Source organism: Thermobia domestica, chromosome 1 (genome assembly GCF_964235325.1).
Source record: "Thermobia domestica chromosome 1, izTheDome1.hap1.1, whole genome shotgun sequence".
In the NCBI taxonomy this organism is placed as follows: Eukaryota; Metazoa; Arthropoda; class Insecta; order Zygentoma; family Lepismatidae; genus Thermobia; species Thermobia domestica.
This window is the reverse complement of record NC_137454.1, coordinates 83959063-83974268: the sequence shown is the minus strand read 5'-3', so window position 1 is coordinate 83974268 and position 15206 is coordinate 83959063. Positions and strand designations below refer to the sequence as shown.

The 15206-nt window shown below is 32.6% G+C and overlaps 1 protein-coding gene across 4 annotated transcripts in view; it reads left to right on the top strand.

Annotated features, from left to right (window-relative positions):
- LOC145686719 (uncharacterized) overlaps positions 1-15206 on the top strand; it is a 327737-nt gene that overhangs the window by 239532 nt on the left and 72999 nt on the right. The window contains exon 1 of one of the 4 annotated variants that reach the window (XM_081760345.1): positions 5016-5177. The exons of the other annotated variants lie outside the window; for them this stretch is intronic. The gene's annotated coding sequence lies outside the window, so the exon portion shown is untranslated. Of the gene's footprint in view, positions 1-5015; positions 5178-15206 lie in introns of those variants that run through there. 4 annotated transcript variants of the gene reach the window in all.

The following is a 15206-nucleotide window of genomic DNA, read 5'->3' as shown; positions in this document are numbered from 1 at the left end:
ACCAGTCTCCCATTCATTACCCCTTGATTTGATACTTTACAAGCGAGTGCCGAAACTAACGCACTGTATAAATATATACATACACCGTTAAACATTCTTCTCACGCTATATCTAAAATCTGCACATCCTACAGCTGAAGAACACGACATGTTTCATATACATATCATATACCCGAACATCTTCATCATTTGTTTCCACTTTTGCACCATGTCTCAATTCAATATTAACTTTGAGCTTTCCCCTTGTTTCCATCAGCCCCGAGAGAGAAGAACTAATATTTATTCTTCTATCTAACACTATGTTTGTGACTTGGCGTGTACGCACTATATTTCATTTTACATCATCATGTTTTTTAAAATTATTATTGTTATTATTATTTCATAAAAGCACAACACACTGCTTCTATTCCAACGTTCCCTACTGTTTATACATGCACCATTTAGATATGTTTTCTTGTATACATATTTATATTTATCCACTCACTTAATGTTTTGTTTATTATCAGCATTATTCGTCTATAAAACTCTCTTAGACCATCTTATATGATATATACCAACAGTGTCGTCAATTCTGTGGCAAAGACATGGCATAATCCTCTAGTGTCTAGGGTTAGGAGACACCCCATAAGCATACAATCTTGGAAATGAAAATCGATGAATAAAGCGTAACCTACCAATCCCTAACCCTTTAACATTAAAAAAGTTAATTAATGACAATCCTCTGGCCAGAGAGAAGGCGTAACCTTCTACGACCCGCCCATCTCCGGATGGAATGAAATACTTTATTCAAAAAGTTGATTAATAATTTATTTCTGCATTTTCATTATCAGTAAGAGTAATAGCTTTTCTTACATATCAATATTTTTTTTACAATTTATATTCTATTGTTGACGAAGTCTATTGCAACTATGTTGTCTAATGACTAATAAAGTATTCTATTCTATTCTATTATTATTATTATTTTCATAAAGGTGCCTTAACAATTCATTCACCTCGTATAAGTGTAACATAAAATTTCAGAGTAGTATTACGTAACACCATTATTCTGTTCAATCAATGCAATACACAACCTATTTGCGTCATTTTTATCTTCTATAAGGGAGCTTGGTATCAATAAAATCGTTTCATTTCTGTGGATAATATTATTGCAAGTTGTGGATAGGTTTGTTTTGTATATATGAGTTCTGAGGTAGCTACTATACACTCGTATATATGTTACAACTACAACACAATAAAGGAGAAAACAGAAACATTTCTATTTGTATGCTTTTTTTTTCTTCATTTTTAACTCCATATTCTATAGTTCGTCCTGAAATAAAAAAACGACTTGCTATTTCGCTTATGTTCATAAAACACGCAACGTCAATATGCGCACTTTGCAACCTTTATTCTATACTTCCGACATTTTTTTTTTAAATTGCACAATTAAAAAATATAGTAGATGGAAAATAATAACCCTTTTAAAATATTGTTATGAGCTTTCGTACTGAAATGTCTATTAAAATGCAAAGCCATACGTGGAAGTAACAGCACAGAGGACTTTTTTTTTTTTTTTTTTTTTTTGCATTGAGGGTCAACGCATGAAGAAGTATTGAAAAGTTAGTCAAATTGCATGCTATATAATTGCTTTTAGTACAATAGACATTTGAGTAATATTGTTGTACCGCTACCACACCAACTGGCAGAATAGGTTTAACTTTTTTGTTTTCATTCCCTCTTTCCCTTACAAAAGAGACCATTCTATGAACTTTTAACTTCGGACATTTGTTCGCTTTATTAGCCATGGGTTCCCATTGCAGCTATAACAAAAATTGTTTTCTTGCATTATTTTCTTGCTGAACACTACTGATAATGTAGTTGTTTCAACTTGAACGTAATGATTTTAGAGTTTGTTATCGTAGCTGTACGTTTTTGCACGAATCTGTTCAAATTATCCTTTTTCATGAGCCTGTAATATTTGTCTCATTATTTTGTGCCGTATTAATACAACAATGTAACAAGCTTTTTGCGTTTTGATTTGTTTTTACATCATCTTTAAGCTCTAACATAATGTGCACAGAATACACGTGTATAGACTATGGTTATTAAAGAGTTTGACTCACCAACCAATATCCCTTTATATATTGTAATATACACTAGGGAAGCAGAGGCCCACAGTAGCTATTTTATTAGCCTACTATACTATTGCATACCTATCTGAAAGTGATCTTAATTTTTCTTCGATATTTCCCTTTTTTTTTACGATTTTTACTTTCGAGCATTGATAGGAGAGAAGAAAGTATGGTAATTGTGAAAAAATCGAATTCGAGATTTGTTTTTTTTAAAAAAAAACAAACAAAAAACTAAGATGATTTTGTTTGTATGTCATTAATAACTCTACAATGTTACTCAAATCACAAAAATGTTTTCTTCTTGTTATTAACATATTTATTATATCCTCAAATAAGATTCATGCGATTTTGTTGACATTTCATTAGCAAATGTTTTATAAATAACTCTAATATATGATAGTTATTTGTCATTAAAAAGGCCACAAACGATAGTTTATTTTTGAGGCTGAGTTTTCTTCGAACGAAGTTTTTTTCCAAAACATAATTTTGAACGTATTTCACATTTTTTTCAGTAATAACTGCAGCGTAAGATGTTTTAGTTTAAGAAATTAAAGCGAGAAAGCTGAGTAAGATGGTACGTACCTTTTATTTACACACATAATGGCGAAGTTTAAAAAATGGGTCTCCTTAAATAACTTTCCTTTTCTTATAATTCATTACCATATTTCCTACAATCTGATTCTAATTTTGCACAGTGTCCAAACCCATGTTTCAATTAATAATAATAATAATAATAATAATAATAATAATAATAATAATAATAATAATAATAATAATAATAATAATAATAATAATAATGATAATAACAATGTGTAATATATATATAGTCTATGTATAGTGAATTATTAAAATTCTGAAGCAGAACTTTTGCGTCGCTCTTAGTATGTAAAAGCAGGCCCGCAACCGCACACAGAAGTTTGGGGGGGGAGCATGAATAAGATAAGGGGGTCCAAGTCATTAAAAATTCTCTTACAAATATCTAAATTGTGATTTTTGTATTAATAATAGCATTTTGTATTGAGGTCTGGAGGGGCCATGAAAAGTTTAGTGGGGAACAGGCCCCCTTCTAATTGCGGACCTGTGTAAAAGTTGTTCCCACTTGAAAAGACTTGTCCCCATTCCCCAAGGAAAACTTGCTGGGTACACTCCTAGTTTGTTTGCGTTCCCTTTTCAAAATTGCAATGTGAAATTCTCCAGGAACCAAATTTCAAAAAGAATTTCGAATAGAGATGTTACCCCCTCCCCCCACACACACGCATCTTTAGAATCGCCAAGCGAATCAGCCTCTCTGAAAAAGAATTTGATTTACAAAATTACTTTAAACTGCCTCTTCTACAGATGGTATGTGCTCCATGTACTTAGGACATCTGTTGATGCAAATAACTTTCAAAAAAATCATATGAACAGCACAGAACAATATTGGTATAGATAGCATGCAATGATGGCGTATTGTATGGACTTAAAAGATACGATCACAACTGAAGAACAGGGGCAACAAAATATATGACACATTTTGATATTCCTACAGAATCATGTGCATTTATGTGATATCACACCCATTAGAAGAGTGACTCACACACTTCACGAAAAATTTCCTAGTGTTGCTAAAATTTCGATAGTCTTATTTCTGAAAATCTAAACAATATATGCGAATAGTTTCTATGAGGAACATTCGAATAATGAGATGATAGTTATTAAAGTAACGTTGACTAGATATATAACGAAGATAGTGTGTAAATCTGTACTTAGTAACGTATATATTTAATATGGATCTGTAAACTGTTTAGACTCTGGATCTAAACATCGAAGATGAACCAATTGTATAATTAGTATTGTTTACATTTGTTTTGTGATCTAAATATAGATGTAAGACCAGCAACCAGACGAAGTAGTGTACAATTTTATGGAATCGTGTGTGTATATGTATTAAGTAGATATTTTGGAATTCAATGTCACAGCCACGACGAATTATTGATATAGATATATAGTATAATAGAAGATAAATATAGATAAATACATTGATGATGATGATGATGTAGGATATTTATGATATGTAATTGGAAACAAATGGCTTTTAAGAAGATTTTCAAAGTAAAGTATTAATCAAATGTGCATATGTGTCTCCTTGAAGTGTTGCATCACGATGTCGATACTGGTCAAGTTTAGGTACATCTAAGGTAACCGAGGAGGTTTCAACTGTGGAAGTGTCTAGGTCAGTGCCCGAACCAATAAATATTCTATTACAAAGTATATGTAGCACCCTTTCCATAAACCTGAAGGATGGTGAGAATGCATTACAAAGTTTTTGATTTTTTCAACACTTTAACTTTGGTTTTGTATCTTCGGATGCAGACCTAGATCCCAGTCCCTATATCAATGTGTTTTGTTATTAATATTATTTTATAACATTGTAAATTTAGTGTAAAAATGTATGAAAATGGTTGATGATATGAAAGATGGTGGATGAATTTTGGTAGTAAAGTTTTTGATAAAACAACGTTACATAGTTGGAATGCACTTTTGCTGGCAACTGCACATACCTAGAATAGCCCTAATTTATATTAAATTTTCTGTATTATTCTAGTAATAAAATATTAAAATTAACATTCATGAAAATGCTTAACGTTTGCAGTGACTTTAATTAGGCTTAATTAAGAGTCTATAGCAACTAACTTTTACAATGTAACATGCATACTCTACGCATAACTATGTATATATGTATACATGTACGATGGGATGTCAAGTGATATGGACGGTAGATAAGCCATGCTGTTTTCTTTTTTTCCCTCCTAACATTAGCAGTATGATGTCAGAGAAGGTCAGAAATAAGGTTATCTGACCACAACATATATGACGTTCCATATACTATAACACATATATACACCACATAGCCACTATACAGTGATCTTTCAATTCATAAGCACAATCATTTGCTTGTAGTTTGTGATCTGTGTGGTCATGTTATGTGTGAGTGTGGGCAAAATGAATATATTACTTTACTTCTGTTTTATACGCTCTTTGTTTAATTGCTAGTAATTGTAAAGGATTGCTTCAAAACATTACACTCGTAAGTGTATAAATGATTTTAGTATTTGCACAGTTAGGCTAATAAATTCATGAGAATTGTGCATGACTCTCACGAACGTATCTAATATAATATTTATCTTCAAGAAGTAATGAAGAATGGTTTACAAAAGAAGGTGATATTATAAAAAAATATGGGATGTTACTTGTTGCAGACAGTGTTTCTTTCAGAAATACAGCCGAAGAGGACTTGCCCTTCGAGTTAGTCAACCGCCTCCCGCCCCACGTTTCTCGAGCTAAGACAAATTGCATGTAGATGTCTTTTTTTTTTTTTTCAGGGCATGGCTTTTAGCAAATAGTGTTCCAGTGAGTTCTCTTATATTTTGATTTTGCCACCCCATTTACCACTTGGAGAAAAGGTTTCTGGAAGAATGCCTAGTTGTGGAATCTGAAAGAAAAATTTACAAGATGTTAGAATACTTGAGGGAAGGTTGCGAAAAGTGTGGGGAGAAGATAAACGTTAGAAAGGCAAAAGTCAAGATGATAGGAGGTTGGCCTGTATCAAACACTAAAGTAAGACAGGAAAAACTAGAACAGGTGATGTATTTTTAGTAGCTGGATACTATTGTTATTAATGGAAACTTGAAGTAGGAATGTGAAATAAAAGCAAGGATTTGATTTTTGATTTGATTTTGAGTTTAGCGCCCCTTTGAGCAGCGAGGCTATATGAGATGTGGACGTACAGCTTAATGTAGGATCCGAATCACATAAGCTGTTGCCGGGATTCGAAACCGGGTCTTCCACGCCAAAGGTGTGTACGCTAACCGCTTAGCCACAAGATAACTCAGGCGGAAGAAGTATCTAGAAAGAAAGAAAACGTGTATTCTATGTTTTTTGAATAAATAATTACGAAAAATTCAGAAAATTTTTCGTGTCGAGTGTTGTACTGTACAAAACAGAAAAGGTGGACATTACCCAAAAGTAACGGAATAAAATTGGGAACTTTTCGGAAAATGGGTAGAGTTTTCGGAAGAGGCTATCAAGGTGGAGAAGCATGAAAAAAACTTGATCGAACAGAAAAATCAGCTGTGAAGTACAGCGAATAGAAGGGGAGGAAATAGCACTAATAAATATAATTAAAAAGAAGAAGAAAATCTGGTTGGAACGTTAGCTGAGAAGAAACTGCATCCTGAACGATTTAAAAGGTGGAAGGAAAAGACTGATAGGCAAAAAGAGACGATGATTGATGTACAATGTTGAATTCCTACGTAAATACGGAAAGGTTAGTTGAAGTCTAAGGTGCCTGTGAGCTTGGCTTCTTAATTAATAGAATTCTTATGATGAAATTGATACAATCTTTATGACTTCTTTAACTAATCAATCCTACAGGTTTGAAATCTACAAGTTCATTACTGCAATAAAAAAAAATCACTTGCTACTACATACTATCCTTTGTGAGCTCAATCAGGACAATCATTGCCAACTCCGTTAATAAGTCATACTCATTTTACCTTTTTACTTTCAAAACTTTATTGTCTTTTATTATTCAGATAGAAAAGTCCCCACAAATAACTCAGTCATGTCTTGGTAATTGTAGACATGTAACAACTTTTGAAGTGCGAACATACGTTTATCCTTTGATAACTTTCCTTTCACTGTCAGCTTACACTGCGGAAAATCTGTTGTCTGGACAGCGGCATATTGTATAAATATAGGGAATCCTTATGTTTACTACAGAAATCTGTACGGAACATACATTATCCATATGCTACATGTGTACTACCTTTTCCCCACTTAGATCATACAGCTACAGGATGTCTGATTATTTAACAGTCTTTCATATATTACATACATATACGTATGTTACATATGTCAGCTATGTAATTTACGTCCATCTGTATAAGAGATCCTTACTACTTATATACAGTCATACGGAAAGTACGTATAGATGGAACACTTATACGGACAATATTATAAAATATACGTTTGTTGCTGGATGTTATATATAGTCGTGCTTTAAGTCCAAAAACTACAAAATTTACGCATTTACCTACGTTTTTACGTACGCCACATACATTTTTTCTCTATGTCCTTAATCATTAATGTACTAAGGTTTAAATCACTTCTTACAATGTATTATTCACGAATTAATCACGTATTGTCAGAACCACATCTAAACGTATAATTTACACCAATCAGCTACTGTTTCTCTAGTCACTTGAAACCTGAATAACTTACATGTCAAGAGACTTATGGTCCGCACTGTATTTTCCTTGATGTACTACTATTACGGAAAATATGCCGTGTACATAAGAAACAAAGGTTAGAAAATACTCTCAAGCAGTTTATACAGGTATTTCTTTACTTTATGAACTCACAATACATGAGCACCAATCTACTGATTTTCTTATATTAACAAATAACTATTCACAAACTTAGAAGCTTCTATTCGCTAAGTCTTTAGCCAACTTCTTCGTTTTCATATAACAATTGTGCTTTTAACACAGCCCGACACTCATGGTCTTTTCTCTTCCCCTTCTTTTACATTTGAACTTGTTTTGCATCGTGTTTCTCAAAAGATTATTTCCTCTCAAACAACGTTCCAAACACCTGTTTTTCTTCTTTCTAATCGCTTTCAATATTTGATTTCTAATCAAACAACGTCCCAAGCACCTGCTTTTTTTTTCTTTTTAATTGCTTTCAATATTCGATTTCTTATCAAACAACTTCCGAAGCAACTGTTTTTCTTCTTTCTAATTGCTTTCAATACTCGACTTCTCATCAAACAACATCCAAACAAGTTGTTTGTCTTCCTTCTAACCACCTTCAATATCAATATTCAATTTCTTCTCAAATAATGTTCTAAACACCCGTTTTTCTTCTCTTTAATCCCCTTCAATATTCAATTTCTTTTCAAACAACGTTCCAAACACTTGTTTCTCTTCTTTCTAATCATCTTCAATGTTATTCTTATATTTTCTACCATTCTAGCACTATCTTAGCTGATTGAACTCACAGAAGAACCTGGCACACCAGAGATCTTATCCAGCTTTAGTTAAAGAGTTTTGGCAATTTGTCACATACGGAATAGCTTGCCATACTCTACAAGAATATTCAAGACATTATCCTCTCTATATCTCGTACATACTACTTTCTGCTAGACTCTTGGAACATACATCCGACAGAGCGGTAAATGTAAGCCAATACTTTCCTACTTGAAACTTATGGAGCAGGAGTGGATACAGCTGGTTTAGTATGACTTAAATACTTCGATTTAAAATGGGCTATAAACACTTTTCATTGTATATACGTGCATATCGGGTCTATGAAGTTCTCTAAAAAGAGAAAAATAGCACAATAGTTCAATGTAGGTGACAGATACATTTATGTTGCTCTTCCAATGCAAGATTCAATGGGTGTAGTTACAATTCATGATACTGATAATCGAATACTCCATAGGAAAATCGATTAGTAATATAGTAAACTGCAAGTTTAATATGCCCCATGAAGCTTCCATCAGTGCAGCTGCATTAATCTATGTCGTTTACTTGAACTATTGTGTCATTAAAAATATAAGAACTTAATAAATTCGAGATAGACATTGAAAAGTGTTTATGCCCCATGTTAAGTCAAAACTATTAATCCATTCCTTCTGCATCCACTCCTGGTTCCTCTTAAGCTGCCATCTGCCGGATTTGGAGTTGCTACTTCTTTCTGGAGTCGCGTTTCTTTTTTAATGTCCAACAAGGTATATTTAGTCATTTTAGCTAAAATGTGGTTATTGGAATCAAAATACAGGGTGAACCTGAAATATGTACAAAAACTGCGGGAGATGATTCGTGACATCAAAAGAAGACAAAATGTTCTCTTGCATATTGTCGAATTCCGCGTCGTGTAAGAGTGACATAGTGCCAACTTGGAATCGAAAATCGAAACGTGATAATTGGAAAGGAACAGAAAAATGTACACATACTTCGGGAGGTGATTCATGGCATCAAAAGAAGACAAAATGTACTCTTGCGTGTTGTCGAATTCCGCGTCGTGTACGCTGTACACATCTTTCTATTCCATTCCAATTGTCACGATTGGAGTTTCAATTCCAAGTTGGCATCCTGTCACTCGGACGCGACAACATGCAAGAGAACTTTTTTTTGGTCTTGTATTGATGTCACGAATCATCTCCCGGGGTTTGTACACATCTTTCAGGTTCACCCTGTACTTAGTTACCCATATAGTGACCATATACTTAGTTTATTTGACTGTTATTTTCCCTCCTTCCTGTTACCTGCAATCAAAATCTGGAATCACTTACCACCAAAAGCATAAAACACTTGTCAGCATGCAACCACCAACTATTAATACCACTTTCTACGACGAGTTACGTCAAAGTATTGTTTCCCGATAACCTTCATTTTGCTTGTGTGGAATGTCAACTGCTATATTCATAGTATTAGTATTGTATGAAACATCAAGTGCCTTCATCTTTCTTTTGATATTAACAACATTTGAGATGCTAAATATAATATTTTTCTGGATTTTTCCCTCTCTCTTTCTCTCTTGCTTGTTCTATATTATATATTCAATATATATTCTACTGTATATTCAATATATATTTTTGCATGTTCATTACTTCTTTATTTAATAACACCACATTTTATTTTATTTTATTTTTCGGCAAGTCACCATTTTATGTTCGTATAGCCTTCGGAAACATGTACTCGTCACCACCAACTGCTTGTACTATGATGACAAGCAACTTACTTGTAGTTTTTCGTTATCCGAAAAATAATAGATCAGATACCAACTCGTACAACATTACTATTCTTTAAATTAAATGGTTACAGTTTTTTCCTTCGTAGTAACAGTTGCCATGATATAACGTTTGGATTTTCTTCGTATACTGTATATTCTTGCGTGTGTAATATATATATATTTGTATTATTAGCGCCACATTTTCATTCTTTGTATATTTTTTGCTTTGTTTTCAGAAGTTGTTATTTTGTATTACACTGTTATTCGCTCACAATTTCCGGAATCATGTATCGCTTGCTGTGACAACTCTATATAAAATCTAATTCAAAAGTCCGATGGACTAGACACTATTATAAAGTGTTGAGGAAAATAGTCGGAGTTACAATTGGAAATTTATGATGCTGTATATCATATTGATTCCAAAACGTTGTGCCAAATACAAAATTAGTGTGGTGGTTTCTGACTCATTTCGCGAATAAACAGTGTTTTCTAAAGGCAAGTACTATTTCTAAGATACCTTAATGGTAATTTAATTCCTATCCATCAGAATACAATTTTAGTTCTGTGAAATCTTTGTTCGCTGTGTAGATTGGGTTAGAAGTTAGGGTCTCTTCCTGCATCGAGTCTATATGAGACGTGGACAGTTCAAGATTAAATTTGAACGAACGTAATGCGTTCAATTCTAGGCACCTCATTGGGAATCGAATTCGGAACCTTGTGCATCAAAGGCGCGCACGCTAGCTACTAGACTAGCAGGAAAGGCTTCACCATATGTTTGTGACAACCCGTAAATTTGTCACATTCGTTTAGTACGGTACTTGTTCATAATATTTAGTCATCAATTAGTTTTCTTTGTGTGTGTGTGTGTGTGTATTTTTTTATCTTATAAAATATTTCATATTCATGCATTGACAAATTTACGTAATGGAGCAAGGAAACAATAAGCCATTACACCTTCTGGAAATGTCACGGCGCAAAATGAAAAAAAAAATAGGAAAAAATATAGAAAGTTATGCCCGACGAGTTTGTCCTTCAAAAATTTTATGTATTTGTAAAAGTGTTACTGCTATGCTAATATTCGCATGTGAATCCATTGGTCATTTCGAAATTGCCACCTCAACACTTCTGGGAGTGGCTAGTGTGGCAGTAGGCGACTGAAATGATGTAAATCATTACGGTTTACTTGATACTCTTCAAACTACTTGCACCATCTGGCGTTTCTGCTTCGTTTCATGAAAATTAACACCATACACTTTCACCAGTTGTTCGCGAATTTCGGTCAGAGTTTTCAGTTTAGTTAACAAAAATCATAAATTCGTTGTTCCTTCTTTGTAGATAGCACCACGCGCAGTGATGAAACTTTTCTGGAAAATTTTAAAACGGAAAATTTTCCGATTCATAAAAACATACTCCACTTATTCCTACATCGTTGTTTAGCCGTGATGTGAGGTGGAAAATTTTCTTCTATACTTTTCCGGAAAATTTTCCGTTCTTAACAAATATCAGTGATAAAGTAACAGTTCCTCAGTATTAGCAAAATTGATTGAAATCATGTATAGAAATGTTAAAAAGTGAAAGATCGTTTAAAGAATCTGAAAATTTTCATGGCTGAGACAATTTTCAGTACTATGTAGGAACAAGTTAAACAATTTTTCATGAATCGAAATATTTTCTGTCTTGTATGGAAAAATTGAAGAACTTTTTATGTCAGAAAATTTTCATCATTTTGAAGCAAAAAGTAAAACACCTTTTTGTGAATCGGAATGTTTTATTGCTCTGTAGAAACAAGTGAAAGGAATTTTCATGAATCGGAAAATTTTCATCACGATGTAGAAACAAGTGAAAAAACTTTTGATAATCCGAACAATATTGGATATTATGTATAGTGATGTTTGGTGGAAAATTTTCCACTATATTTAACTGCACATTCAGCTACAAAATTCAATTCCTGTATAAGAAAGTTAGACAGCAATAAATTATCATTTTCCAATTAACTTTCAGAAAATTTTCTATTTCAAGTTGGGAAGTAAAAATATAGTGTTTCTCTCTCTCTCCCTATGTGTGTGTGTGTGTGTGTGTGTGTGTAAAGTGGAGAGAACATACATCGAGTTTGTAGAGAACAAATATCTCATTCCAATATTTAAAATGTAACAAGAAATTGAAAGGAAACCTTTGTGAATTAATCAATTTCAGAAACAGAAAATTCCACTATTTCTTCACATGTAGGCCTGCCTATGTAATGAAATAACTACATAAAAGTTCCTTATGAAGAGTATTTTTGTAACAGAAAATAATAAAAAATGATTTTATTGTGTTTAACACTCATAAATCATAATTTCAATATTGGAATTAGAGCTGATATTTGTATTGTAAAACTACCATTATTTTGTATAAAAATGTATTAGAAATAATGACGATTCGATAGAACAAGTATATATATATATATATATATATATATATATATATATATATATATATATATAAAGAAATATGTTTTTTATTTTGTAAATTAAAATGAAATTCCTTGTTGTTTTTAGAACGCAGCGCTAATAGTGTTATGTTTCTTTTATGTTTCTTTTTGTATTTTATTGGAAGAACAACCACACAAATCAGCTTCCTTATTAGTTATATTTCACTTTCTTTTCTGAATGCATATATGAATAAATAAAGGTTTATTTTCAGAAAATGGTCAGTATTTGCTTTCCAAAATTTTACAGTAGGCACTTTATATTATATCTACTTATTTATAAATGTTGCAGTATGTAAATCTATAAAAGTAGTAAAGCTATGAGAAAACCGTCTTATGCGTATTAAACTGACGAAATCTAATATTGAAAGATCAAAGGTGGATTCTGAGGGAAGAACCCATTGAATTTTTTTAAACATGTTTGAAGAAATGAACAATCGGTAGATTTTCACTTCACGAAAATTTTTAAGACAATATTTATTACCAATAAATTTTACGGCTAAACAACATTGTAGGAATAAGTGGAGTATGTTTTTATGAATCGGAAAATATTTATGACTTTTAATAAATTGAAATTTTAAATAATAGAATGGGATATTTGTACTCTATGAACTCGATGTATGTTCTCTGCATTTTGCATACACACATACACACACACACACACACAGAGAGAGAGAGAGAGAGAGAGAGAGAGAGAGAGAGGAGTTGAATTGAGTTTAACGTTCCTTTCAGTAGCGAGACTATATAAGACGGGACCAACTGATTAACGTGGAATCCAAACTACATGAGCTCCCGCTGGGAATCGAAGCCAGGTCTTCCATGCCAAAGGCGCGTACGCTAACCGCTTAGCAACGAAGGAGCTCGCAGAGGAAGAGAGATAGAGAAACACAGTGTAAAATTTTACTTCCCAACTTGAAATATTAGAAAATTTTCCTGTTCCCAAAAGCTAATTGGAAAATTATAATTTGTTGCTGACTAACTTTCCTGTACAGAAATTCAATTTTGTAGCAGCTCTATGTGCAGTTAAATATAGTGGAAAATTTTCCACCAAACATCACTATACATAATATCCAAAATTGTTCGGCTTATGAAAAGTTTTTTCCCCTTGTTTCTACATCGTGATTAAGATTTTCCGATCTATGAAAATTCCTTTCACTTGTTTCTACAGAGCAATAAAACTTTCCGATTCACAAAAAGTTGTTTTACTTTTTGCTTCAAAATGATGAAAATTTTCCGACTCATAAAAAGTTCTTCAATTTTTCCATATAAGACAGAAAGTATTTCGATTCATGAAAAATTGTTTAACTTGTTTCTACATAGTACTGAAAATTGTTTGAGCCATGAAAATTTTCAGATTCTTTAAACGATCTTTCACTTTTTAACATTTCTATATGATTGCTGAGGAATTGTTACTTGATTACTGATATTTTTTTTAGAACGGAAAATTTTCCGGAAAAATATACTGGAAAAATTTCCACTTCACATCACTAACCACGCGTCATGTTTGTGACGTTGAACACATTTTTCACCAAGACAACAGACGATCGAACTTATCGGATAACTGGAATTGAAATTCACCCATCTCTAACGTGAACTTTAAACTAGTTGCCTGACAATTTGAAACTTTACCCTTGACGAAAAATAATATGCTTTACTTTTCGGTCTACCCTTGTATACTTCTTAATTTAAAGTTAGTTATACTGTTACAATTAAGCATAGATTTTAATCAGAAAACAACGGTATTAAGAGAGTCAAATAATATTAGTTCTATGGTAATATATGTACGATTGATTATTTTAAAAACAACTGAACTTACACTATCTATGCTAAAACACTGGCGCTCTTTATGTTCAAAAGCTTGATTGGGTATAGAAGTGACTTAAGTTTTATTTTTATAAGCGATTTTAGCATAGTGAATATCTAATTTAGCATTCTATTTGAGATAGTTTTCTCTTTTTAAAAAAAAAAATGAATAGCGTTTTCCAGTTAATAAATGTCGTCACAAATATGAAGCTATGTAAATTTATCTTAAATTTCATGCTACTAGTATTATCAATATTGCCATGGTTATTATATAGAAGGTCAAGTTTATAGATTACGTATCCACATCCATACGTAAGAGTATCTCGTTGATTCGGGTCCCGATAAGTTGGACGTCGCTTAATTCCGACCAGACATGAAAAAAGAAATCGTAATGGAAATGTAGCTAGAAGTAAACAATCGCATTCATTACGTAACTTCGTGACAATTAACCCCTTACCGCATACCGTGCCATATATGACACATACTCTTTTTTCACTTTAGCTTTTTTGTGATTTATCAAAGGCACCAAATTACTGTTTTGTCAACTGTGTGAGATATTGACGTGTATGAATAAGAGATTTTGTTGTCATCTGGCATGTCCTTTGTGAGTTGTAAGTGTATCATATATGGCACTTATTTATTTCTCGTCGGAATTACGTAAAAGAATCTAAAATTCAAGTTTTAATTCATTTTTCAAGTTTCCATATGAGAATTTCCAATACTGATTATTTTTTTGGCTAAAAGAAAAAATCATGCAGAAAAGGGTTAAGAATATTGTACTGTGTTTGCCTATTGTTGGCAAATATAGTAGTACAACTACAGTATACATATATAAAACAGTTGGCAGTATACTACAGTAAATGCCTATACCCTTTAAATCAAGGGCGTCATTTGGGGAGGGCAGAGATTCTCCGTTCAGCAAACTTTCACGTTTTATATTTTTATTAGTATATTAGTATAAGCCCTTGAGTTTGAGGAATGCATGCGTTTTAATCAATGGTGTACTAATCAAAAACAAAACATGAAATTTTACTGAGTGGAGAATCTTCG